Here is an 11,794-nt window from a genome sequence, read left to right as displayed (position 1 = left end):
CAGGAAAATCAAGTCAAGGAAACAAACACCAAATGGTCTTAGTTTTATTAACCAAAAAAGAAAATGTAGTCCTTATTCACTCATTTACTCACCGGTGAAATTTGCTTGTCAGTATGGGAAGGTTAGCTAAAGCTTTCCGCAGCTGAGTACTTCTGTCAGTTCTCCAGACAGAAACATTCCCAGCTGTCAGGATGCCTTCTCCCTGTTATGATGGGGACTGTGGGTAATATCAGGCTGATATGGTAGATAAGGTAGACAAGTCAGCAGTATGAATTTGACAAATTTCTGGTCTCTTCAAAGTATTCTCTTAAACTGATATTAGCTTTTTTCTGTGGGAAAGTAATTCTTGGGGGAAATTTAAGATCCATCATCTGGTTAAAAGCCATGGTTGAAAACAGCCCTGGATTAAAAAGTGTATCTTAGAAATGTGTCTTACAGCTCAATAAAAAGTCACTTTTGTCTGCTTGTGGTAGGCAACCACATCGCTGACACACACTCATGGATATGACATCATTGACAGGCGACCAAATGAAGCTGACTGTTACCTCTAGGTTTGAAAATAGGATAATTCAATACATTTTAATGTGGAAGAGTTACATATTAAAGCTTTAAGTCTGTTTCTACTGGTGCGTGTGTTGGATTTTTGGGTGTCAGTTCGACACCAGTGGAACAAAACAATAGCCGGTCTCTTCACATAAGGGATCTGTGGTGGGTAGATGAAGCGGCTGAGTCTCACCAGTTACAGTGGCTGCCACATACTTCTATTAACACTTGACTGTGCAGCCCATCTGCTGTGACTCAGAGCACGGCGAGTCCTTTCAAGCTGATGAAACTTTGCCAGTGTGGGAGAGCGCTGTTGATCACTCCCATATTTCTCTCCCTCCTCTAATCCTCTCATTTCATCTTTCTGGCTCAATCTCCCATTCTCCCTCCTGCCTCCTCCTTACTATCACTTTACAGACATTGACGCAGCCCCTCACACTCCCCTGTCTTTTACTGTCTCTCTTAATCTTCTCAGTGTCTCCTTCTGTCTCTCTCCTCCTATCAGCTCCTGTCACTGCCTTCATGCCGATGTCTCTCTTTCTTGCATCAGTCTGGCTCTGAGTTTAACTAGCGGGAAGCAAACAAGGGAATTGCTGTGCTGTATTTCCTTTCCTCTTCTCTCCAGCTCCTGTTCGGACATTATTTATGATTAAAGTTAATGTAAGGAGGCGCTATCTGCTCTCATCTCACCTGATTGGATTATGGAGAAAAATCTGAGGAGGTAGAGAAGCTGCTTAAAGTGAAATTGCCTATTAATAATGCTCCATTTCTGCTGGCTGCTGTGGCTCTGCTTGGCTCTAACATTCACTTTCAGAGGTAGTAAAGCAGCAGCAGGGGGGGAAGGGGCAATTAAGGCCTTGGTGTAAATGTGGTTATTTCTGAAATCTAACCCAGCGTCATATCTGGCCGACCCTGCACACACCCTGCAGGGGTTTGCTCGTGCTCCTGTATAATAAATGTCCACTATCATTATTCAGAACGTCCCCAGCTGTTATTATTACGTCTTCATGACCTTTCGAGGTGCCTCCGAGCAAGTGTCAGGACTAACAGCCTCTGCGCCTCCTGTCCCGGTTCAGGTGAACAGAGAGCAGTAACATCAATAGGGGCCGACAGAAAGGAAGGGCAGATAGAGAAAAAGAGAGGGATATAGAGAGAGCATCAGCTGCTGTGCTGAACATTGTGTTCCACGTCTTTTATCTCTCACCCATGTGGTTCCTTTTCATTTACATCAAACCACTCGGTGTTTTGCTGAAGGTTCCTGTGTGGCTTGAGACCAGAATCACAACACGAGAAGCAAGAGCAGAATAAATGTCATTTTCCTTGACAGCTAGCCCACTAACGTTCAACATCTTCATTAGAGATGGGCGGATCCACATTTTTTCAGTTCTGATCCGATTCAGATACACAACTGCAGATACCGATACAAGAGCTCTTTCTAGTTTGATATTGTTATTATTGTTGGTATTTTCTTTAAGGTTAAATCATGAGGCTGAAATAAACCACACAGCACTTCTTAGAAGAGCAAAAAATATACGCAAATGTACTGAATTCTTCAAAAGCTTCAGGTAGCAGCAACAGCTGACGTTTTTATTCTAATGTAATGTTTGAAATGTAAAACTGATAATAAACTTATGATAAACAGAAACAATAAGCTTGGCTGCATCATCAAAACAGGTCAAGTATTAGAACAATTGCAGCAGCAACAACTGTTTAAGGATTGTTAGTTCAGGTATAGCTGTGTCTGAAATGTACTTTCTGGACGGCAGATTATAGCGGGGCTCTAAATTCTCAAACAGGCTGCGAAATCTGACATTTTCCACGACAGATAGTGGTTGGTCATTGAGTATAATGAAGTTTAGCAACTTCTCTGTAATCCCTTTAGCCTTTGGGTTGTCTGCTGGAAGTTTACCGGGATTCTGGGAAGCATCAGAGAGAGTCTGCTGCCTGGTGGTGTCGTCTCGTCCCTTGGCTTGCATGAACTCCTGGTACTCTTTCACGTGAAACCCCTGCAGGTGCTTGATTAAATTAGTTGTATTGTGCAACTGAAAAAAATCTCAGTAAATTTATTTCAGAGCAAGAAACTTGATGAATAACTGTTGTTTTCTCACATATCTCACTTGTTTGATTTGAGTCCAGACTGAGCAGGACTACGACCCTGACAGATCCAGCCAAGCCAAGCTTTACTCCGTCAAACATCCACAGTAGCTGAGACTCTCCGACTGATCCCCTCTGCTGGAACTGAATGGACTGTGACTCACTAATCATGCTGCTCGCTGAATGCCTGGTTATTGTCAAACTACATGTCATAATAATACTTACTATGAGCAGCAGCATAATCCACTGGGTGTACTTAGAGATAGATTTCCAGCACTGTGGAAAATTGATACTGCTTGATGCTCTTGGTTGGAAATCAGGTAAATTGCTTGTGAAATACTTTTTTCCACAATCACAGTGACTCCCATTCATTGTTATTAAGTTTTATTTATATTTTCCTTCCTTTTTTTTTTTTCTTTACAGAAAAGTATAAAGTAATGTCCTCTGATGTAAGACAAGTGACAGTCATGGCAGCCTTAAAGGGGCTATTTGTGTGATTTCTCTGTCGCAGGACGTGATTTCTTGCCAAGAGCAGGTGGTGGAGATTGTCTCCTGTCAAGAGCCTCGGCCATTGGTGCGTTTACAATACAAGAGGTTACAATACACCCGTAGCAGCGCTACGTCTTCAGGGGCTGTAGTGGGTGGCTGTCAGAAAGGGAGGAGGTGGGCCGGGGGTAGCTGGTTAGCATGCTAACTTCAGTAGAGTTAAGGCTGGCATTGCTGTCCACTGCTGGAGACAGCTCATGGTGAGTAAAGGAATGACGTTGGATGCTAAACTTGCAATGTTTCTTCTAGACTGGTAAGTAAACAGCTGTTAATGGTAACAGCCATGTAGCACTAGCAAAACTTACAAATAGCTCCTTTAATCTGCTGAAAACAAAGATTTGTCTCTTTTCTTACTCAAATCATATAATATGATTGTATATATAATAAGATATAATAATAAGAATTGTAATAGTACTTGGTTTCAGATACAGAAGTGATAAAATGAACCTAAATGATCCCCAAAGCTAAACCCTAATTTGCAAAAATGACAAAATATAAACCACAAAAAACATAAATTACAGATACCCTCTTAAATTCTCAGCAAAATACATTTCATTCAACCCTGCTCAGTTCACACACACACACACACACATACATACACACCCAGAGGCTCTCCGCTCGTTGGTGCCACTTTTTATAAATATGCAATTTTCACACGTTCTGTTTCTAGAGGGGGAAGCGAGCGATTATCGAAGCAAAGCAAATAATGACAAAAGCTGCTGCCAGGGGAATCCAATTGCAAAAATAGAGCTGATTAAATGAATGGTCATTCCGAGAATAGCAGGTAATCACAGGTTGGTAACACGCACACACACACACACACACACACACACACACATATATATATATATATATACATACAATGGCCTGTCACTGATACCAGCTGACAGAAGCATAAAGAACTATTTCTTCAGCTGTGAGTGCAACATACCATTACCCTTTCCACCGCACCCACACAGGAACAAATGCAGGGCAATAATCTGTCTTCCACATCAAGCTACCACACACACACACAAATAAATATACAGTATGGGCAGGCAGAGAGAAACAGAGACAAAAAGCAATTTATAATGCTGTCACTTGCATGTGGTTTACAGATGGCACAAAGGCGAGATTGAAGTTATTATCTCACTCTTGTTTTATATCCCCCAATATCCCAGTTGAGTTTCCAGCTGTTTCCTTGCACATAACAGAAGAAGAAAACAAAATGTCATTAACGTTTAATAAAACAAACCTCAGTGGAATATGACGACGAGCTCAAGGCTGAGCACACAGTCCACAAAGAGCAGAATTGGAAAAGAAACCAAGGACCAAAGATCATCTTTTTATCTCAGCCACCACTTCAGAACAAAGCTTGTAAAAGACATGATAGCTCTTTCTTTCCAGCTACGTGGGTGTGTGGATCAGGGATTAAAGGGTGCTGCGTGACGAAGCACCACAGAGCCATCAGAAGAATAAACTAAGTTCTGGAGGAGATTAGACGACTGGTCAACTTCGCTTTTAAAAAGGGGAAAAAGAATAAACATCATCATTCATGTGTCTTCATGTGGATTATTTGCTCTGGTGTTTACACCTGAGCATAAATCGCATTAAGCATCTCAAAAATTAAAAAAGTGACATTTGAAATTTTGCAGCTTGCTTACACACTGAACCGGAGGATATTTCAGTCTTAGTTTCGTTATGTCTGAGGATCCCTGCACCCTGCAGAGAAGGTTTAAAGAGCAATATGAGTTTAACTGGGTGTTCGGTTCAGTTTTGCAATTTTAAGTGATTAAAAAAGTGTATCGTAAAAATGTGTCAACCTGTGTGTAAACCTGGAAGAAAGTCCATTTTGTCCTCTTCTGGGAGACGACCACAACACTGATGCATGCACTAAAGGGATATGACGCCACTGACAGACGAAGAAATGAGACAGTCTGTTAGCTCGTTCTCTGAGTTTGAAAATTTGGTATAATTTTAAGTGCACAACTCAACAAAATGCATAAGATAGGTGTAGTTGTTTTTAGACATTTTAATGCAGAGAAGTTACATATTATACCTTTAACAAAATGCTAATGTTATGCGACACGTATGATTTTGGTGTCGTTAATATTCGACAGCAAGTAACGGATCATTTCCCTAAAAAACCTGATTTTGGATTCTTGTATCGACACTGTGGAGGGTGGCTGTGATTGTTTCTGAGCTGTGTTGTTTTTGAGTTAGTTAAACCTGCAGGTAGAGAGACAGGACGGACACACAGACAGGTCAGTCCATGACCAGACAGGAGTCAGAGGTTATTACTGATATGATGATTGGAAGTGACTGACGGCCAAGGAGGGAGACAGGCAGGGGGCTTGATAGCTTCACCGTCCCCCTGTGGAAAATAATACCAGGAGACGCTGGTCTGACTGTGATTCAGCACTCAGTCAGTAATGATGACTGATGCTTTAAACAGGCTACTGACTCATCAGTCTTCTTCAGTGTCTCAGGGCTTCAGCAGGGCTCAGCTCGCTCCGTGTGCTTTACCCCTGATCAGCGCTGATTAGAGGTAGACTAACATGGATGCCATGCTCATCTGAATCAGTGATTGCCCTACATTTGTGTAACACATACTCCCTCTAATTAACGTCAACTGTGACCCTGCACCACCCCCCATACACACACACAGCATGATATGCTCTATTAATGAAACATGAGCTTCACCCGCCCCATTCAGCCTCTCTCACTCCTCTGTTGCTCTTCTCTCTCTCTCTCTCTCTCTCTCTCCCCTAGAGTTTGCAGCCATTGGCATCGTTAGTGGTGAAGCACTGGTCTACAAGCTGGAGCTGCTCCAACACACACACTCAGACACACACATACACAGAGAGAGAGAGAGAGGGCGAGAGAGTGTTATAGTGAACAACTCAGTTGTGAACCCATTTTTCTCTCCAAACAGCTGACCTTTTCTCTGGACAACAGACAGATGAAATGAAACAGTGAGAGCCTGGTGAAGAAGAAGAAGAAGTTGGAGCTGGAATCTCCGTCTGTTTCTTTCTCGTATATACACCTAAGTCCCTAATTAGGTAAAGCTCCCAACTGTCTGTAGAGTAAAACTATGAATGTTAGCAGGAGTATTTTATCTCCATATTTCCTGCTATTTGTAGCTAAAGTTTTGTGACTTTGGTTTTGCAACAAAATTGGAAAATGGGAAAATAAGTTCATTTGCTTTGTTGCAGAGGGTTAGAAGATAAAGCCAGCAGCCCGTTAGCTTAGCTTAGCATAAACAGCTATATCATGGCTCTGTCCAAAGGTAACAAACCCTGTTTCCAGTCTTTGTGCCAAGCTAAACTGTCTCCTGGCTGTAGCGTCAAAACCTTCTGTCAGTTTCTCGACCCTGACCGCTCTGCTTTGATATTGGTCTCTATGTCTCTTGGTTTGAAATATATCACATCGTTTCTGCATCGTGTTCCATCTGAGCTCTGATATTTCTGTACAAAAGGAAGCAGTCAATACCATACTCATATCGACATAACAATAGAGAAATTTCCTTTGCTGCAAAGGACCTTTAAATGAATTCATCAGCTTCAAAGGAACCGTCTGAGATGAGTTTTTTTTCACTGTACCCCTTTCTAACCGTTACTACCGTTATTACTATTGTGTTTTTTTATTCATGTTCTGCGCTTAACTTCCACTTCATTTGATTCCTGCTGAATTACTTTTACTACTACGATTACTCAATCTCCCCAAAGGGATCAGTAAAGTTTCTTTCACACAGAACTGCATATAACAGACTTCTCTCACACTGCTGGTTCATGTCATCGTAACCCTTTCCTCCTCTCTGCTGGTGCTGAGCTCATGTAAACCAGTCACCCTGGATCACATGCCTGTTAACTGAACACTGGCCCACCTGCAGCTCCCTGTGCGTTTTCCTTCAGCAGCAGGTTAAAATCATCATCAGCGACTCTTTGCACGTCAGGACAACACGCAGATACACAATCTTCTTCATGAAAAATCAATGAAACTGTAGCAGAGATATGGGGCATTTTGAGAGCGGTTTAATCAGTTTCCTGTTAACTGGCAGCTTTGATGAATGATTATAATGGACAGAACTTTTGGTCGGTCATTTGAAGATGTTGTAAAACAAGCCAGCTGTCACATTTCCTGATTGCTCCCTTGCAGCACTTTTAATTACTGGTGGAGCCTGAAAAGAGCACAGGGTGCTTATGGGAAGCCAGGCTTTGATTGATGAGGCGGCAAACATGGTGAATATGAGGAAATAAGGACAACGTTGGATGTTGTGATGTGGATGTCAACAAAAGGAAGTGTAATCAACCTGAAATTGCCGTCTCTGGTAATCAAGTCTCATCTCAGGCAACACAGATCAGCGGCTTAAAAAAAAAAAATCACATCTAATCTGATCAAAATGACTGATAGTCTGCCAGGATAAATCATGTCAGTGTCTCATTTTGAGAGACTCTCTTTGCATTCATGACTGTATTATGCAAATCCTTGTCAAAGTGAAGGAACAATATAGGTTTTCTTAACCTGCATCATCAATCCAATGTCAGCCTGTGGATATGTGACTCATTGCGATTCAATTTCACTTTAGCGTGGTGCTGCAGAGCAACCGGCAGCACACGACGCTGTACAAACTGCACCATACCAAGACGCAAAGCGATTTGTTACACAAAAGAGATAAATAACCAATGTCACCGTCCCTGCCTGAGAAATACGGTCACCTTATTATGCCCTCTTCATGGATTCATGTTTGCACAATTTTTCATGAGGACAGGAAGGGAAGCTGCAAGGATTATAAATTGCAGACGCAAACAAAGGAAGCAGTGGAAAATTTGCAAGTGAATATTTTGCCATGAAAATGACTACAACAGAAGACAAAGAGAGGCCATGAGGACAAACAGCAGAGAAGCAAAAGGAAAGCTTTGATGTATGGTGTGACATGATTTAATGATCGGAAAAAAGATGATAAACAGCCCACTGCTGATGGTAGGCCACCGAGGGACGTTTTACAACGAGAGGATGACAGGGAAAGCAAGATCTCTCTGTCATGCCAGCAGACCGAAGGTACTGGACAGAATAGTGAATTGAGCGATGGCCCAGGCAGAGGAAAAGCTTTTTCTCTGAATCCACAGCTCCTCTTAACACACACATTATCAATCTACGCCTTTTTGGGATGACCTTCAGTGACCCGGCCACTGCTGCACCTGCTGCAGTTTTCTAGGAACTGGGGCTTCCTGCTTGAGTAGCCAGTTTTATGACCTAGATGTATTTGTGTGGGCAGCACAACTAAAAATACACGGTCACTCTTTATGTCTCTCTGCTGCCTTTTGTTCAGTAGCTGATTTATATATGTGTCATTGACTTACAGCACCAAGGAGGGGCGGGGGAACAGCGTGGGAGGTAAAACTGGCCCTTTCAGACTGTTTAAACATCTATGAAGGAATAAACAAACATCTACAGTAATAGCTAAGTGAGATAAGAGGCAATGATTGTATGAAATGATCTCTTATGCTTTGAGTTTACCCAAAGGTCTTTGATGAGGACTGCAAGACACAGAGGGTTAATTTCAAGGACTGTGAAGTCAGGTTGGAGCAGATATCATTATAGAATAATGTAATAGGTCGCATCTATGTGTTATCGATATCGAACAGATTCATTTCACCGTTTAAATAAAATTGGACCTGAGGTGTCTCAGCTGTGTGTAAGTAAAGCTTCAGAGGTTAAAAGATGAAATTCCATCCCTAAAGTCCCAACCTCATTTTTTTAGCCATGAAGGCAGCGTGGCCCAAGGGATGGCAATGTCACATGCAGACCAAAATAACTTCACAACTGTTGAACGGATTGACATTCAGGTCCCAGAGAGGATGAATCCAACTGACTTTGGTGATCCCCTGACTTTCCCTCTAACCTCAACATAGCTTGATGTGTAGTTTTGAGTGAAAAAATTCTTTGTACTGCCATGAAATTTGGTACACACATTCACATTCTCCTCGGGATAACTTTGGCAGCCCTCCAACTTTAATTTAATTGGGTTATAATTTAAATTTGTCTATTACTTTGCTTTATAAAATACCTCCAAAACTAGCAGTACATTTTGTATTTTGTGCATATTGGACAATGCTAGCATGCTAACATGTTAAACTACTAAAACTAACTGATGATGAATGAACATAGTAAACATTATAGGCCACCTGCTAACCATCATTGCATCCTCATTGTGAGCATTTTAAGCCGGCCTGCTAAATTTGCATTTACCTGTGAAGTGGATCTGTGAGGATCTGCTAGCCTAGCTTGGCTGTAGACTTTTAGTTGTGTATCTTCAAAATCATTTTAAACCCAACTACTGAGCTATAGTAACTTCAGACAAATGAAAGCTTATTATCCTGTGGCACTGACCTTGCTATAGCATCCAGACTCATTAAAGCATTTTCAAGGTAGCGCTTCAAAACATGAAAAATTTAAACATTTTTAAATCATAATCCACCCACAGAGTAAAAACATAGTTTTACGTCCAAGCTGACCTTGTCATTTCAGAGAACCTTGTGACCATTAGTTGATAATACATGTTTATTTTTGGCTGAAGAGTCGCTTAAACTTCCTCACATGGTATAAACTGCCAACCAGCAGGCAGAGGCGCTGAGCATGTTTACGGACAACTCCATATCTCCTGTTTATTTAGTTAATCCTATCAGTTTAGGAGGCATGCAGTTTCGTTACAGCTATGAATCACTCTCTGCAAACAGGGCCATGGGAAACGGGAGAAAAGGGAGGGGAGAAGACGTTTTGGGTCATCTATTCTGGAGGAAGCAGGCTAAATCAGGGCATGACGACTGTATGGTTAACCTACTTCAATCTATCTCCTTGTTTCGGGATTTTCTGTCACAATATTTTTCTCCTCCTGTGACTCCCTTGTTTTTCTCCTGTATGTTCTGTGATTTAGGAAAACAGAAATGTGTGTCACCACTCAAATGAGAAAATTGCCAACAAGAACAAGGTTTTATTGATAGAGGTATAAAAACACTGGACAATACCTCAACATATTAACCCAGATATAACTATAGTTGTATTGGCACCTAAAGCTTCAGAAATGTTATATTTATTGTAGCAATCCTGTAATAAATCATGTTTTTGGATCTGCTTTCCTGCAGTTAGAGTTATCTAACATGTGCTCTTAGTTTTTTGTTTGGAAGGGTTTTTGATGACCCCCAGAATGCAGTTACTTTAACTTGTTTGCATATATATTGTTGGACTACAACAAGACACCAAACATGCTGCAGATCTCTAAAAGCCACAAAGCTCCTGTATTACTATTTGTTGTGTTAGTGGTAAAAAACGCTGTAATTCACTGAGATCCTAGTTGAATCATTTTGTTGCTTGTGCAGCCACTCAGTGAGCACTTGTTCCTGTAGGTCACAGCAATTTTTATCCAGAAGCTGTCGTCATCAGAATAAAAATGATTCACAGCAAGAGTAAGGTGATTCAGATGTTTTATTGGTGTATTTTTTCGCCCTTGAGTGGGCAAAGCAATGTCAGGGAAATGTGCACCACCTGTAACTAAAGCTGCAGAGGTAAGAATTATGTAAACAGATATGTTTTTTTTCAGCCTGAGTCACAAAGTGTGGACCAGTAGACAAGCGTCCCGTCACCACAGACTCAAGTGACTCATTGTGATGAATCACTTGACTTTTACTTTTCTCTGGAGGCGTCAACAGGTTAAGAAAAATTGTGACCTTTTACATAAAATCTTTAAAGGGGCTTTTACTTTGTCTTAGAAATGAACTGTTCCTGTTTGAAAAGACTGCACCAGCACAGGGTGGAGAGTTAAAGAGAGTTCAAACCTCTAAATGTTTGGTATCACAGATGTTGATTTACACTGTGAGTTGAACCTTTTTGTCCTGTCGAACTTAAGTTACAGTCATGAGGACAGTCTTTAATACAGGAGCCAAACAAACACCTCACAATTGAGTGGAAATGTACAGAAGCCCTGAAAGGAAAGTGAAAGTGGAAACTGTTTGTTTGTTTGCCAGGATCGATTTTCTAAGGTTTTATTTTGTCAGTGAAAACAGTGCCCTGAGAGACAAGTCTTTTTTTTTTTTTTTTTACCTTTTTTTTCATCTGTGAAAATGACCCCCCAAGTGAAAAAAAGATATTTTGAGTGTTGGGGTGATCTTTTTTCAAGTTTTTTGTTTGTTTGTTTTGTTTTGTTTTTTTCTTATCAGAAAAAAATGGATTTCAGGTATAGGCTACTGCAGCATGATAAAAAATAAATTAATAAAACTACAGCGATTACAAACACGTATAAGGTGATCTCATTGACACAAAGTAAAAAATATTTTTTCATTCTCCAGGAAGTAAAAACTAAAATGGTCCCCACCACTACAAGATGATTGAACACTCTGTGCCATTTACAGAGCAAGTATTACTAGGATCATTGAAAATCCATCTATCACCTATTAAATGTTTCCTTGGAGCTAATCAGGCAATCATGAATGTGGAATGAGGGCCCCTGTCTCTCTTGCTGTGATGATATTATTGTGACTTTTCCTTTGTGCTTCTCTGTGATGCACATGTTGTGAAAATCAAGCTCAGCATGTGGGGCCATGCTCACTATGAGGATAATTGATGTGGCCTTTGC

Source organism: Trachinotus anak, unplaced genomic scaffold, assembly GCF_046630095.1.
Source record: "Trachinotus anak isolate AG129_WGS33_773 ecotype Australia unplaced genomic scaffold, CSIRO_AGI_Tana_v1 ptg000003l, whole genome shotgun sequence".
In the NCBI taxonomy this organism is placed as follows: Eukaryota; Metazoa; Chordata; class Actinopteri; order Carangiformes; family Carangidae; genus Trachinotus; species Trachinotus anak.
This window is presented reverse-complemented; position numbering follows the sequence as displayed.